The sequence below is a fragment of the Aristolochia californica genome, unplaced genomic scaffold (assembly GCF_029961685.1).
Source record: "Aristolochia californica isolate CCGP_79_NKW_82.1479 unplaced genomic scaffold, dmAriCali1.0.hap1 SCAF_12, whole genome shotgun sequence".
In the NCBI taxonomy this organism is placed as follows: Eukaryota; Viridiplantae; Streptophyta; class Magnoliopsida; order Piperales; family Aristolochiaceae; genus Aristolochia; species Aristolochia californica.
In genome coordinates, this window is record NW_027181793.1 from 19,163,330 (window position 1) to 19,180,089 (window position 16,760).

Below are 16,760 nucleotides of genomic sequence, written 5' to 3' on the forward strand. Positions count from 1 at the left end.
ATTACTAATTTAAGAGTGATAAGTCAAAGATTGTAAAAGTAAGAATTTTATTAAGTATCTATACATTATAAAAATCTTCATTTTTATTTAGGTATATTTTTTTTATTTTTAATTAATTTAATTTTTTAAGTAAAAATTTATCTTTTTTTAATTAAAATTTTAAATAAAACTTTCTTAATAAAGTTAAATCTATCCAAGTATTTTATTAATAAATTTATTTTCCACTTTGCATTAAATTTTTCAATGTACATATTAATTCAAGAAAATTCGTTACACTCTGCTTGACATTAAGTACACTAACAAAAAAAAGTAATTCACGTTTATAATTTCCGCCAAACTTAACTAGATTCAAAACCCAATTCGGTCCCCGATAACCCAAAAACCCCAAACCCGGTCTGATCTTGGAACCATCCGGGACAAAAAGGTGAGGGGACTATTCATGAGCAGATCATGGTGGGAGTTTCATAAAAACATTAAAGGGGAGACCCCTATGTTGGTTGAGGTTCATGCACCCAAAAAGGATGGGTCAGATTCATGTACTAAACCTTTCCACGGGTCCCAAGCATATGGTGACAAGGTAAACAACAAATACTTCCTTATCTCTTCAAAAAAAAAAAAAAAAGGGTTTTGGCTTGCTTAGTTCCGAAGAACAGGTCACCTTTTACTGAACATCATCTTGTCATTCATGGTGGGGGATCTGCCCCAGTTATCAAATCATTATTTTCATCATTATTGATTCCTTTGTTTTCACATCAACCAATGCTTCTTACTTGAAGAGCAGTCTATCATATCAGATGTCACATAGCAAGAGAAAACTGTGTTCCAGGGAAACATTCTCTGCAAGTAGCTTTAAGTTTTCTCAAAGTAGTTTGCAGTAGATGGGTGAAAATGGAGGTTATAGATGGAGAACATGGGTGGATTCAGTCTTCACTGCCTGCACATGAGTATGCCAATAGTAAATAGTAATTTTAGAAGAAGAGGACGAGAAGCTTTTAGAAAAGAAAACAATATCATTCTTGTCTTCTTCTTAAAAGTATTCGTCCCATCCCCAACTGAGAAACTTGGTTTCATGTGGGCATCCTTTGATACTTTGGTTTTCTCAAATTGGACAATGTCACTCCACTTGCTCCCAAGAAAGTAATTTTTTCCTTCTTTTTTCTTTAAAATTTCAATTTTCCTTTGAGAAGGAGAGGAATGGAGTTTGGAGTAGAGTGTGCTTCAAAACTATAAAAACCTGACAGGATATTAAATGTGTGCTATGGCTAGTTGTAGTTCAACTATGGTTCAACATGGTCTAGGGATGGGGCATCATAATTAATAATAAATATACTTGACACTATCCTTCACAATTTTATTCATTTAAATATTACCAAAATCTTAAATTGATTAGTAGTTTTTTTCTTCTATTTCTATTAACCCATTTGAATTTTATATACTCTACTATTAATTTTGAATTCTACGAACAAGTATAACTTAACCAAATTAAATTCTTTGATCAGACGGGTTTTAGATGAACCAATTCATCCATTCAAGTAGGTAGACGTTTACGTATTTATTTGAACCAAAGTCATTAACATTTGTCTTAGTTGAAGCACATGTTAACCCTCAACAAATTCTTAAATGATATTCGAATCTTATTGAAAATCTTATATCTAGGTATTAAAGTTTTGTAAGACGATCTCTTCAGATAAGGTAATTATTTTAGCTTAGGAGCTCTTAAAATTATCAAGGGCCTCTAAAAAAATTAAAATATTCAATTTTGACGAGTAACATAATCAAATATAAGAACAAGCTTACATCATTGCATTAATTAGAAAAAATTTCAAAAAAAATGTTATTTAATAAACGTTATTGATGTTACAAGCTAAACATCATTGTATTTGGTGGATAAGCTAAGAAATATAAAAGTAAATTTAAAACTACCATTAGTTGATATATGAAGATTAAACAACAATCCAAAAAATTAAAATTATGCAAGAACAAGTGCAAAGAGCACAACTTGTAGATTTACACCTACAATTCAATATCAACAAATGGTCTTGTCAATTAGGCAAATAATAGACAACATTATATTAACTTCCTTGGTTGACTAATGATTAATTCATTTGTAGGCACCATATCATATCTAAAATAGAACCTTGTATCTTGTAGTTTATCTGATAGCACAATGAATTGATGTATACTTGTAGCATAGATACAAAACGATAGAAGTTCAATTTAAAACAGAGTTTTGAACATTTGTCTCAAGAAAAGAAAAGGTACCTGAGACCTAGATTGGTTATGTAATTCTCTCACTTTTTACATCTTTAAGTCAAATATTTTAACTTGATACGAACGTGTGTCCTTTATGCAATAATAACACATGTGACATAGAGTCATTGTGCAATTCCATTTGGTGACAAGTTCTTTTTTATGCTTCAATGCCTCCAAAACATATAAAAATAAATTATCAAGGTCTTGATATAACAATTGAGACTATTTTTTTTATTGAAGAATTTTTATGCCTCAAATTATAACAAAATGATTAACAATTGTTTAGTTTGTATTCATTTAGATATATGTGTTTCTATTTCCTTTTCGTTACAATTGCCTAAAGTTGTTATATTATTATTTATTGATTCAATTACTTGATTCACATAATCAAGAATAAAAAATAAAGAATTTAAATTTCATTGTAAAGCAATAATATAATGTCAAACATAAAGAAATTAAGTGGAAACTTTGAAACCACCTAAAACCATAAAAAGTTGCATAGTTACAGTATAAAAATGTTAGAAGCAACAAACATATTGCTACATTGCAGGTCTTAATTTCTATTAATTAGAAGATTATCATTTTATTTCAATCTTATTACTTCATTGAGCAAAAAAAATTGTTACTGAGTAGCCTTTATGATTTATACTTTTTAATTCTTACTTGAAATTCCAATTTTTAACCCTACCAATAGTTACTAAATTAACATAGGCATAAGAGTTAAGATCATTATAATACGAATCTTAATCTGACCCTATTTTTTAGATTGTTTAAAGTTACGCCCTTTTGAATGACAATGAAATGGTGGATTCTCATTTGAAACACCTCCAATTGAGAAAGTTGGTTAACAAATTGTAATAAGACACTGACAAAGAGGTGAATTGGGTTGGTCGAGGCTTTTATATATCCAACCTCTGGGACTTACTTACTGATGCACTAATCTGAAACCTAGTAGAATAAAATAAAATAATAGTGGTGTGTTAGTGGCCATAGAAAGCTAAGAAGTACTAGTAATAGGAAATAAAAATTTTCCTTTGATCAATTCAAGTCCAACCATTTTGTTCATACAAGTGAAAGTCCAACCGATTTTATTCCAATAATACATGAACACTGTTAACCACAACACTATGCATCTTAAGAAACCAACATCCTCCTAACTATGCAAATTATATTTTTCAAAAAATGTTAAAATCTATGAACATTTGGTAACACCACATAGGGAAGTCATGCTAAGAATACATTTTGAATTAGTTTATACTTTTCTTTTCATTTTCCTATGCAAATGCGAGATAATGCTATAGAGACAAAATACAATGGAGTGAACATTTTAAATGGGAAATATTGAAGTGTCATTCTAGATAGTTTTAGATGCATATTGTGCGAAAAAAAAAGTTTTCTAATTGTTACTCCATGATAATTGTTGATAAAAAAAATAGTATGATTTAAAGGAGCATATTCACTGATGTTCCTCCTAAATGTCATATTCTCTACTCTTAGCTTATCCTTTGGAGTATCTTTTTGATCTTTCATACTATAGTGTCTATGATTGTTTTATTAAGATTAACTACATGAATTCTCTTCCATTTTGTTATATTTTTTTTGGTTCTTTTGCTGTATTGACTTTCTTCAAGTCTTTATGTTTTTCCGCTCCTTTCCAAGTAAACTTTAACCTTTCTTTATTTCTTGTTGGTCTATCTTGTAGTATTAATAATTTTCAAAACCTTATACTTATTGAAGAAAATTAATATTAATTTTACTATAGGAAATAGTCATTTTAACATTTTCTTCAATAAAATCGTAAAAGGTAGGTAGATGAGAAGGTAAACCTTCATTGAGATTTTATTTTTCTAAGGCACTAATTTTAATGTACTAAAATGGAAAGTTTTCTTTTAGGAAATCTAAAATAAAATAGTCAATTTGAGACGAAAATGGTTCAAAATCATCTATAATCAAAATAATTTATGTAAGGCCTATGATTTTTTTTGTCACGAGGTCTCATTCCACACTACAACACTACAACAATGTGCAAATGCATGCACTAGTAAGTTGAATAAGCTAGTAGACATCCAATAGAAAATTCAGTTTGCTAAGATATAGAAAATGGGGAAGCGACTTGCCCTTACACTAGGGATTAGTTCGACTTTTACCTATTAGTTGGGTTGGAGACCCTAAAGTATGCCTATGCTACGATGAGGTGTTCCTTTTTGTTAACAATGACATGGTTTTAACACTTTACTACTCTTCTCAACTTTTGAGATGAACAACATTTGCAAACTCCACAATTAGTCTTCTTTTCATATTATGAAGTCATGTGCACTAAAAAGTGAAGTTTACATTGAAAGTATGTCATTAAGATTCCTAGAAAAACCAAACTGACCTTGTAGGAGAAGGTGACAACACTACAAATAAATGGGCACCCACTAAGATGTAAAAAGAATCGAGGGGCTAACTCACCCATTACATATAACACACAATTGGAAAGAGGTGTGAGACTATCTTGTGCATTCTTTCTTTCTTTTTGTTCTCCGCTTTGTGTTACACCTAATCCTTCACTTTAAATGACCCTTCCCTTCATTGCTTACCCATTAAGTGGTGGGACATGATGCAAGTGAGACCCAAATAGAAGTGTCCACCATTCCTTTGTCCATACCCTTTCAGTTCAAAACATGCCTGGTATTTCATTGCTTCATTTTTACTTGAATGACTTCTTTTTGAAAACCTACTTACAACCGATAGATCATTTCCTTTTGAAGGGTCACCAACTCTCAAGTTCAAGTTTTTTTAAAAAGATTTTATCTCTGATAAGAACTTAATTGTACGAGGTCCTTATCTTTTGTAAAAGTGAAAGGAAGAGTTGAACATGAGAGGTTAATAGGCTTGGAATAAGAGAGAGGGAGGAAGAGAAAAGTAAACTAGAGGAAGAGAGGGAGATAGAGAGGGGGAGTTGCTAGGTACGAATTTGAGAGGGGAAAGAGAGATTTGGAAAAGGCTTGACTAATTTTTACTTCAACCAAGACACATATTTATACTATTTCCTATGCGTTATTTGAGAAACTCCTCAATCAATTAGGGTTCTCTAATTACATAATTTAAAGAGAGATCCTAGGAGATTGAGATATTACATAAATCAAAGAGAAATTCTAGGAATTTAAAAAGATTACATCAATCAAAGGAAAAATTCTTTCTATTCTAACAAGATTCCATCTTTTTCAAGAGAGGCAAGTTTGAATCCAGCTTTGACCAGCCCCTTGGGGGTAAATTTACTTTTTTACCTTTTTACCTAGGATGTTGGCACTGCTTTCTAATTTTTGGCTAGTGTCATTTTTTTATATTTCTCCTTATTTTCTTCTTTGTTGGGGGTAATTTTGGGTCTCTATCATTCCACCCCTCTTAAGTATCAACATTATCCTAAAGGTCGAAAGTCGAGGAATCATAGAAGGAATTCATCTTCACGTGTTGAAAGTAGCACACCCTAGATTTTCTTAAAAAATAAAATCAAATTGCCACATTTACCCTTAAGGTGGTGCCCCTTACATTGTACAAATAAATGCCCACCAAATTAAAATTTATACTTGTCCCCTAGCTTGGTACATGCGTGTTTTCACATAAATTTGGGTTTTATCATTCCTCCTTTATGGAAAATCAATCTTGTCCTTAAGATTGAAGTACAATGAAAGCATTGTAAGAACTTGTCTTCAATCTCCCATGATGCATATTTTTTGTTAAGCTTATTTTGCTTATGCTCTTGTGGTATGCTGAGTTGGTGATTGTTGAGTTTGGGAGATAAATCTTAGTGCAACCAAGCTTTTTTTAGAGTGAAAACATTTTGGTCTTGGACAATAGGGCATAGTTGTGCTGAATGGGATGGTGGGTAATACATAGGTGCTGTATGAGGGTGAGGGTTTGGTTGTTGGTATGAGTGAGATTTGATTGGTTGGGGCAAGTTAGGGTCTGCATTTGAAAAGTGAGAAGAAAAAGGAATATCATGTGTGGTGTGGTTCTTGGAAGGAATATGGGGGGGAGATCATCATGGGGATGGGTGTCTAGAAGAATAACTTGGTGGTGCATAGTTTGGTGGTTAGTTTCATGGTTGTAGTGGTGGAGATAGAGATGATTTGTTTGGGGAGGAGAGGGAGAGATTGAGATGGATGGAGAATTTGAGGGAATTGGGTGAGCTGTATGTGAATAGAACATTGGTGATCTATATGAGTTGGGGTGAGGAGGGAAATAATGAGTGTTATTTTTGAGATGTAGTGTGGATGATTGGATTTGTGAGTTGGTTTAGAGGTAGGTTGAATTGAGAGTGAAAGTGGAAGTAAGTCTTTTGATGTTGGGGATAGGTTTGAGATATTGTGGCATTAAGGTGGGTAATGGTGGAGTATGTGGGTGGTGTTTGGAATTGATTAAATTAGTGTTGTGAAAACATCTTGTGGTGGTGAACAAAAAAACTATTACGGTCCCGGGTCATGGATCGAGTAACACGGCGTGGGATTTGTGAATCCAGCACTTAGAATTTACTCACTTCACGTCAAGGGTCTGTGTATGAGTATTTCTCCTTAACCAATGCTTGGCCAGGAGGAAAGATCCTCTTTTGAGGGTCCTACCGAGTTGTTCTGCTAGGTAGAAGACCCCACAGCAATGCTGACCTTGCTAGAGCAAGGTGCTCTCTTTTCTTGGTCACAGCAAAGAGGGTTTGGCCCTCTTTGTTGCTGCTCTAGCTAAGAATGCAATCCTTCTTTCTTAAATAACTTGAAACACGAGTTTGGGATAAATTAATACCTCTTCTTTGATGCTATGATCAGCTCCCACGTTGCACCAAGAATTGCTCAAAATTTGAGGATAAAAATCCTCACTTTGCTGCTTGGTAAGGGAGGAATTGGGCCTCTCTTGCTGCTGTTGTCGAGAAGGAGGATAAACCTCCTCTTTGGGCTCAGAAAAGGGGCAGGAAGCTCCTTTTCTTAGTAGGGATGATGGTGGATGAATTTGGGTGAAGATGGATGGCAATGGAGGGTGAATGATAGGTTGGATTTTTGGAGTAAACCCTAAACTCGGGATCAAGAGGTGATCCCAACCTATTTAGACTAGGTTATTCTAAAATCTCAAAGCTTACCTATTTCATTTATACCTATCCCTTAAATAGGGAGTTTTAGGGTTAGGGTTACAATAATTCCCCATAATGCCCTTACATAAAAAGTAATTAGAAATAATTCCTACTTAAAACAATATAAGAAATAAATCCTACTTAAAACAATATTAGAAATAAATCCTACTCAAAGAAATATAAGAATTAAATCCTATTGAGTGACTTGTTGTTGTCTTCTTCGTTGTGTGACTCGGTGTGCTATTGAGTCCACAACATTTGCCTCCCCATGGAGAAAGAGCTTGTCCTCAAGCGCATAAGCTGGGTAGACTTGTTTGAAGATGTCCACACGTTCCCATGTTGCAGCATCGGGGTTAGTGTCCGTCCATTGAACGAGAATCTCCCAATGATCATTGGTCAGCCGTGCACGTAACACCGCAGCTGGGTTAAGAATAACCTCACCATGATCATCTGGTGGTAGGAATGGAGTGGATGTAGGCTGTGCTCCGGAATGCGGCTTCAAAAGAGAGACATGAAACACATCATGAATTTTGGCTGTGTCCGATAATTTGAGTTGATAGGCGACTGGTCCCACGCGTCGAAGAATGGGAAACGACCCAAAAAATTTGGGTGAGAGCTTATGACGTGGAGGTCCCGCTAGAGACTGCTGACAGTAGGGCTGGAGCCGTAGCCACACATACTTTCCAACCTCAAAAGAGACCTCACGATGGCCTTTGTCGTATACATTCTTCATTCGAGCTTGGGCATGTCGTAGCCGTTCTGTGATATTCTGTAGCAGTAGATCCCTGTCTATGAGTGCCTGATCAATCGTGTCCACGCGGGTGGACCCTGGGTTGTACGAGAGGAGGCGAGGTGGATCCCGGCCATATATAACCCGAAAAGGAGTGGATTGCAATGCAGAGTGGAACAAAGTGTTGTAACAATATTCGGCCCACGGAAGCCATTGAACCCATTGCCGCAGATGATCCCCCACCAAGCACCGTAGATACATCTCGATGGTGCGGTTCACCACCTCAGTCTGCCCGTCTGTCTGTGGATGATAGGCGGAGGAGAACGTCAATTTCGTCCCACTCAAGCGAAACAGTTTCTGCCAAAAGGTGCTCGTGAAAACTGCATCTCTGTCACTCACAATGGATTCTGGAATGCCATGTAAGCGGACTATCTGCTCCAGGAAAGTCTGAGCAACCCGTGTTGCTGTATACGGATGAGCCATCGATATAAAATGCCCGTACTTGGAGAATCGATCAACCACTACGAAAAGTACGGATTTGCAGGCTGACAAGGGTAGGCCTTCCACAAAATCCATTGAAATGTCGGCCCAAACCTGCGTTGGAAGGGCCAGAGGCTGGAGAAGACCGGCTGGAGTCAAGTGCTCGGCTTTGTTGCGCTGGCATACCTGACAGTCGCCAACATAAGTCGCAATAGAGGCTTTCATGGCTTGCCAGTAAAAATCAGCTCGAATTCTGTGCAAGGTCTTCTGGATCCCCTCGTGTGTACTGTCGTGGTAGGCCGAGAGAATAGCTGGAATCAACTTGGACTCAGGTGGAAGGAAAATCCGATGCTTATAATAAATAAGTGAATCCTGGATGGACCACTTCACATTCATTGTCCCTTCTGAGATTTGCTGATGCAGTTCCTGCAGTGCAGGGTTAGTAGCATGTGCTTCTCGCACCAAGTCCATAATGAGAAATCTCGGCTGGCTGATAGAATAGACCGACTGCTGATCTTCAAAACACCGTGACAAGGCATCTGCCGCCTTATTTAATCTCCCCGCACGATACTCCACCGAGAAGTCAAACCCCAACAACTTACTGATCCAGTGTTGTTGTGGCGACGTCGTCAAACGTTGTTCTAGTAAGAATTTAAGGCTGTAGTGATCCGTGCGTATGAGAAAAGCCCGGCCCCAGAGATAAGGCCTCCAATGTTGGACCGCTTTGGCCAACCCAATCAATTCGCGCTCATAGGCTGCCAGTTTGTGATGGCGGACTGCCAACTGTCTGCTAAAATAAGCAATAGGATGGCCCAGCTGCTGTAAAACGGCCCCCATGCCCACGCCCGAAGCGTCGCACTCTACCACGAACAATTCGTCGAAGTTGGGAAGTTGTAATACTGGTGCGGATGCGAGGGCAGCTTTGAGTGCCACAAACGACGTTGTGGCCCCTTCATTCCAAATCAAGGAATTCTTCTTGAGTAAACTCGTCAATGGTGCTGCCACTGGCCCATAGTTCTGAATAAATTTACGGTAGTAGCCCGCAAGACCCAAAAAACCTCGTAATGCAGAACACGATTGTGGTTCCGACCACTCGTGAATAGCTCGGATCTTCTCGGGATCCACCGTAACCCCCTCATGTGAGATAATGTGTCCCAGATATCCCATATGTGAAGCCACAAAAGAACACTTGGAGTGTTTCAAATAGAGCTGATGTGCTCTTAACAAGTCGAAAACAATCCTCAAGTGTGCCAAGTGCTCCTCAATTGACTTGCTATATATCAAAATATCATCGAAAAATACAAGAACAAATTTTCGAAGATAGGGGCTAAATACCTCGTTCATCAAAGCTTGAAAAGTGGAGGGTGCATTGGATAACCCGAACGACATGACGGCGAACTCAAAGTGGCCATGGTGCGTGCGGAACGCCGTCTTCTCGATATCAGAGGGGTACATTCAGACCTGATGGTATCCCGAATGGAGGTCGAGTTTAGTGGATAACCACGACCCATGTAACTCATCCACTACCGGAATCGGGAACTTGTCTTTTACTGTCTACACGTTCAACTCCCGATAATCCACGCAGAACCTCCATGTCCCATCATGTTTCTTCACAAGTAAGACAGGTGAAGAGAACGAGGAACGGCTGGGACGAATAAGACCTTGTTTCAACATCTCATGGCACTGACGCTCTATCTCGTCCTTTTGAAGGTGTGGGTAACGGTATGGTTGCACGACCATTACCTCAGAACCTGGTTTCAGACAGATCCTGTGGTCACAGTGCCTCATGGGAGGCAACCCCGAAGGCTCCTGGAAGAGGTCATAGAACTCCTCAACCAGACCATCACTAGTACTGTCAGGCTAATCCTGTGTCTGCAAAGTGTGTATGCGGTGGGCCATGTCCACCTGACAGCCCTGTAAGAGCACCCGACTTCCCGCAAAATCAAAGCTCATGGTTAAAGCCGAAAAGTCCCACAGAATGGGCCCCAATGTTTGTAACCATTTAATGCCTAAAACCATATCAAATCCCGCTAGGGGAATAACAAAAAATTCCGCATTAAATGAAGTAAATCCAATGGAAAAAGTTACCGCCTTACTAATCCCATAGCTAGGGACCTTCTCGCCATTGGCCACTGAGACGGTGGTTGTCGGATGAGTGTGTATCTAGAGCTGGAGATGCTGTGCGGCTGTCAAACTCAGAAAATTGTGTGTACTCCCCGAGTCGACTAATCCCACCAGTTCTCGGTCGATGACATGAGCTCGGACTTGCATTGTAGTAGGCGATTTCTGCCCAGTAATAGCATGCAAGGATATCTCTGGTGGTTCCTCCTCGATAATATCCTCTGGTTCCTTTGGATCCTCTGAATCCTCCATCTCGAGCCAAAATAATCGTTTACATTGGTGTCCGACCCGATACTGCTCATCGCAGTTATAACAGAGATTTTTGGACCGCCTTTCTGCCATCTCTGCACTCGTCAATTTTTTTATAAAGCTCGGTAGGGAATTACCAGGGCGGGGATCGGCTACCCGAGTCGTAGTTGGAGTGTGTCTGGATTGTGCTGCTGTAGATGCTCCCTGAGATGAATTATAGCGGCACCCTTGCCACGTGGAGGAAGTGTTCCTCTCACTCGACCAACCCGGCTTACGTTGCTGCAACTGTTGTCGTTGTTCCATTGCTCGGGCCATATTCATGGCATGAGCTAGATCCGTGGGCATAAGGAGTTCTACCTCTAGCCGTAAATACTCATTGAGACCTGCTGTGAATAAGGAGACCTGTTGGTCAACCAATACCCTCTCTCCAGCACGAGCCAACTTTTCCTGGAAGTATTTTTGATAGTGTTCCACCGAACCCGTTTGTCTCAATAGGACTAACTCTCCCAAGGGGTTGCTGTTGGCGGGAGGCCCAAATCTAACTGTGCATAGATTTTTAAATTCTCCCCAAGTCATTCCCGGTCTCTCTTTCTCTACTTGAGTCACCCATAACATGGCTTCATCTGTCATATGGAAAGAGGCTAGTTTCACCTTATCCCATTCAGTAGTCCCTTGGTTCAATTTTTTTTTTCACATCTATGCAACCAAATTACGGGATCCACAGAACCATTGAAAGAGGGAAACTCTAACTTGGTGTACCTTGGGATTGTGCCTCCATGCTGAGGTGCTTGGACAGCAGTGCGCCCAGGCCACTGCTCCCCTCTTCTGTGATATGGTTGAGCAACCTCTCTCATCTCTGGACTCTGATGTCTCTCTGTCCTCAACTCCTGTAGCATGCTAATGATTCGACTCATCTCTTCTTCCAAACCACAAACCTTTCCCAACACTGGTTGTGCTGTTTCAAGGCTATCTTCTATCTTTTGTATCCTGATTTGGATTTCTTCATTGTTGATATTATCCCCCATGTTACCCTGCTCTGATACCAAGTTGTTACGGTCCCGGGTCATGGATCGAGTAACACGGCGTGGGATTTGTGAATCCAGCACTCAGAATTTACTCACTTCACGTCAAGGGTCTGTGTATGAGTATTTCTCCTTAACCAATGCTTGGCCAGGAGGAAAGATCCTCTTTTGAGGGTCCTACCGAGTTGTTGTGCTAGGTAGAAGACCCCACAACAATGCTGACCTGCTAGAGCAAGGTGCTCTCTTTTCTTGGTCACAGCAAAGAGGGTTTGGCCCTCTTTGTTGCTGCTCTAGCTAAGAATGCAATCCTTCTTTCTTAAATAACTTGAAACACAAGTTTGGGATAGATTAATACCTCTTCTTTGATGCTATGATCAACTCCCACGTTGCACCAGGAATTGCTCAAGATTTGAGGATAAAAATCCTCACTTTGCTGCTTGGTAAGGGAGGAATTGGGCCTCTCTTGCTGCTGCTGCCGAGAAGGAGGATAGACCTCCTCTTTGGGCTCGGAAAAGGGGCAGGAAGCTCCTTTTCTTAGTAGGGATGATGGTGGATGAATTTGAGTGAAGATGGATGGCAAATGGAGGGTGAATGATAGGTTGGATTTTTGGAGTAAACCCTAAACTCGGGATCAAGAGGTGATCCCAACCTATTTAGACTAGGTTATTCTAAAATCTCAAAGCTTACCTATTTCATTTATACCTATCCCTTAAATAGGGAGTTTTAGAGTTAGGGTTACAATAATTCCCCATAATGCCCTTACATAAAAAGTAATTAGAAATAACTCCTACTTAAAACAATATAAGAAATAAATCCTACTTAAAACAATATTAGAAATAAATCCTACTCAAAGAAATATAACAATTAAATCCTATTGAGTGAGTTGTTGTTGTCTTCTTCGTTGTGTGACTCGGTGTGCTATTGAGTCCACAACAAAAACTTACCAACAACAGATTTTATTGAGGTTCCATGATCTATTGCTTGTTGAGGAGGGGAAGGTGGTTTTACCACCCTTCCTTCCATGTAGGATTGAAACATACTTGTTAGGAGTTGCATTTGCCCTTCCAAATCAGTGATCATTGGACCCAAACTTTCTTGGCTTAACTTGTAACTTGCAACAACCTCATGGTGTTGTTGTTAGTCTAGGCATCCTTTGCTCACCATGCTTATTTTTTTTAGGTATAAGTGATTTTATAGAAGAGGGAGAGTGTTTAGGGAGGTTGGTATGTGATTTTTTAAGTTCTAGAGTGTGGGTTTGGGTGAAAAAATTAGGAGAGAAATTAGGGCGTTTGTGAGAGAAAATGGGGGGTTTATTTCTTCTAAGATGTGGGGAAAAGTATTTTTTTTTTTTTTTTTTTTTTTTTTGTGGTTGGTTGTAGACCTAATGTCACTCTAGGATAAGGTCTATGATGTAGAGTAAGATGAATAAATAATTTTAAGGCTTTTAGGTAATAGGGGAAAAAAAAGGTGGGCTAGGTAAAATAGGTTGAACAAAGAAAGAAAGTTTCTGTAGGATTGACCTTTGTGGGTTCTTATGATGATATCCCTCCAAATATAACTCTGAAAACCAATTTTTTTATCAGATCTTTTACTTGGTTTATAATTTGATAGATAAAGAGCTCATCTTGAATCATTTCTGGTTTTTTGAATTGACTTATTCAACAACAGGTCCCCTGTTAGCTCCGATAGAGATATCTCTCTTTACATATATTCGATTGACTTGAAGCTTGTTTCTTCTGAAACTAGACTTTAATATATTTCATTCAAGTATAATTTTTCCACATCAATATTCTTCTTGGTTAGGCGACACTACTTAAACACTAGATTTACAGACTAGCCGAACAGACCTTCAATTATGTTAACGGTTGAGACAGAGTAGGTCTCAAAGAAGGATTGCTCTGATACCAATTGATAAGAACCATAATTTTAGTAGGTCCTTATATTTTCTAAAATTAAAATGAAGAGTTGAAAATAAGAGTTTAATAGGGTTGGAATAAGAGACATGGGAAGAAGAGAGAAGTAAAGTAGAGGGAGAGCGAGATCTTGAAGGAAAAGAGAGAATGAGAGAGGAGAAAGAGGGGGGGGGGGGGGGGGGGGGGAGTGTTAGGGGAAAGAGAGATTTGGAAAAGACATGATTGATTTTTACTTCAGCCAACACTCCTATTTATATTTTTTCCTATGCATTATTTTAGAAACTCTTCCATCAATTAGGGTTCCCTAATTATATAATTTAAGGAGAGATCCTATGAGATTGAGATATTACATCAATCTTAGAGAGATTCTAGAAATTTAATAGATTACATCAATCAAAGGAAAAACTCATTCTATTCTAACAAGATTCCATCTTCTTTAAGAGAGGCAATTTTGAATTTAGCTTTGACCAGGCCCTTGCGGGATAAATTTACCATCTTACCCTTGAGCTCCTATTTTCTAGGAAGTTGGCACTATTTTCTAATTTTTGTGTGGTGCCATTTTCTATTTTCCTTGCTTCTTCTTTTCTTCTTCATTGGGGATAATTTTGGGTCTCTATCAATCTCTTCCTTTATGGTATTCAATCACTCATTTAATCTTCTATTGCTTCTATGAATGTGTTTGGATGATCCATACCCACTATTAAAGCAAAATAAACCGTATACTTTAACCCTAAGCAAATTAGTATTCCTACGTTTCTTCTTCCCTTCCCATTTGCAGTATTACAGAGTTCTAGCTGTAATTGTTCAACTTGAACTCTACTTACAAAATTATCTATATCCAACTCAGTAGTGTCTCTCTTCCATGTTCATTATTGAACTCCAATTGGCTGAAAGTTTTGTGATTCCTATCTCCCTAGGGTTTGCCATTTTGTTTTCACTTTTAAACTCCACATAGACATGACACATTTTAACAAATAAGCTTCCGCAAACATAGGTGTATGCTGATTTTAGTTTTCTTGGGATTGTGGTTTCATCATCGATAACACTTAACTCTCCTCTAATATACTAGAAAATACACTATTTTTATTTTGATTCAAAATTTTGACCTTTGACTATCTTTTATATAAATATAAATTGAACTCCCTGTTCGAATTCCCCAATTGGAAAAGATTTAGTCTAGGCACCGATCATTGATGAAGTTAACCATCTACTCCCTCGCCTCTAAAGCTTCATAAGCACTCACATCCTTTTACATGTGTTATCGGAAGCACCCGAATCAGACTACGAACTGGTCATTTTCTAAGTTTTCTTAAATTAGAATAAGCAATTGGTATACTTAATCAAACCTCCTTTGTTGCTTTGGGTCAACTCCTATCGAAACCAATTAATAATGTAACATGTTGTATTCACTTCTCCATTCAAGTATTTTCTTTTTCATTGTTTTAGCCATCTCATTTTGTTTAGCCATTCTTGGAATAGTGAAATGATGATCACTTCTTACGAAAAATTTAAAAAAGTTTGTGGACTCACCCCTATTGTCAATTCTTAAATACTTCACCTATTCACTATCTTATTTTTCAACTTCTATTTAACTCTTCAAATTTTAATGAAGTTTCAGATTTTGCAATGTGTACTTGAATATTTATTGAAAAATACTATAGCTATGTTGAAATACCTCAACATCTAGTTAGACCTCAAACATTTGCATGAATATACACAAGAAATTTCTTGCTCTATGAGTAAACATTTTAAAACTCACCTTTATTATCTTCCTAGAACACAATGGTTATAAAAATTAAACATATATGATTTAATATTCTGGAGTATATTTCAATTATGCAATTCTTATAAACCCTCCCACTTATGTGAATTAACAATAAATGCCACAAAACTATAGCATCGCTATCACAAGTCGTTATGTCAATTCCACCTACAATAATTTTGCCTATCGATAAGTAAATATTTATAATTTTCTTTTCTCCCTTGATGACTATAATAATGATTCCACTAGTTTTGTTGTATATGCAACTATTTGAATTCAAAGCACCAAGGGAAACATATTTCTTTTTCAACTCTAACACATGTCATACATCCAAAGCTCTAACCATACCATTATTCTAATCATAACTATGCTTCATTTACCAAAAATAGAACAATATTTTTCCTTGTGCCTTTGGATTTGGATTTAGACCTTTCATTTTTTCTGTCTTTCTTCCTTGGACCTTTCCCTTTCCTTATCCGAATTCTTTACAAGTAATCCCTCTCTATTGCTTGAGCTAGGTGATTTTTAGATCTTATTTTATAAGAGCATACTAGTGACTTCCTCCACATACAATGTCTATTTTTCATAACCACTAGATGCTTATGAGAGGTGGAAGGAAATTTTTGGAAGAATCAACACCTTATCATCATCTTTTAAATTCACATTTATACTAAAAAGTTGTGTAATAATCTCATTGAACTTATTCAAAATGGTCTAATATATTTGTCCCCTTTGTGATTCAAAGGCAGTGATTTATTATTTAAATAAAATTTATTTGTAAGACTCTTTGTCGTATATAATTTGTACAGTTGTAGCTATAAATTCGGTGTTAAGTTGCACTAAGGACTTTATATACCACCTCATTTGCCAAACGTAATCGAATTGTACTTATTGTCTTCATCTGTAATCCTTCCAACTCCTCGTCTCCAATGAAAATATTTATATTTCTTCGATTCCTTAAACAATATCTTTTGCACCAAAATGTTTATACTTTGTCACAATAAAAAAATTATTTTTCATCAAATTTCTCGATATCATATTTTAATGATGACATTTGTAGGTCACTACTGTTTACCTTCCACTCAACCATTTTTACAAACCATAGCTATCGTACCAATTGTTGGGCACT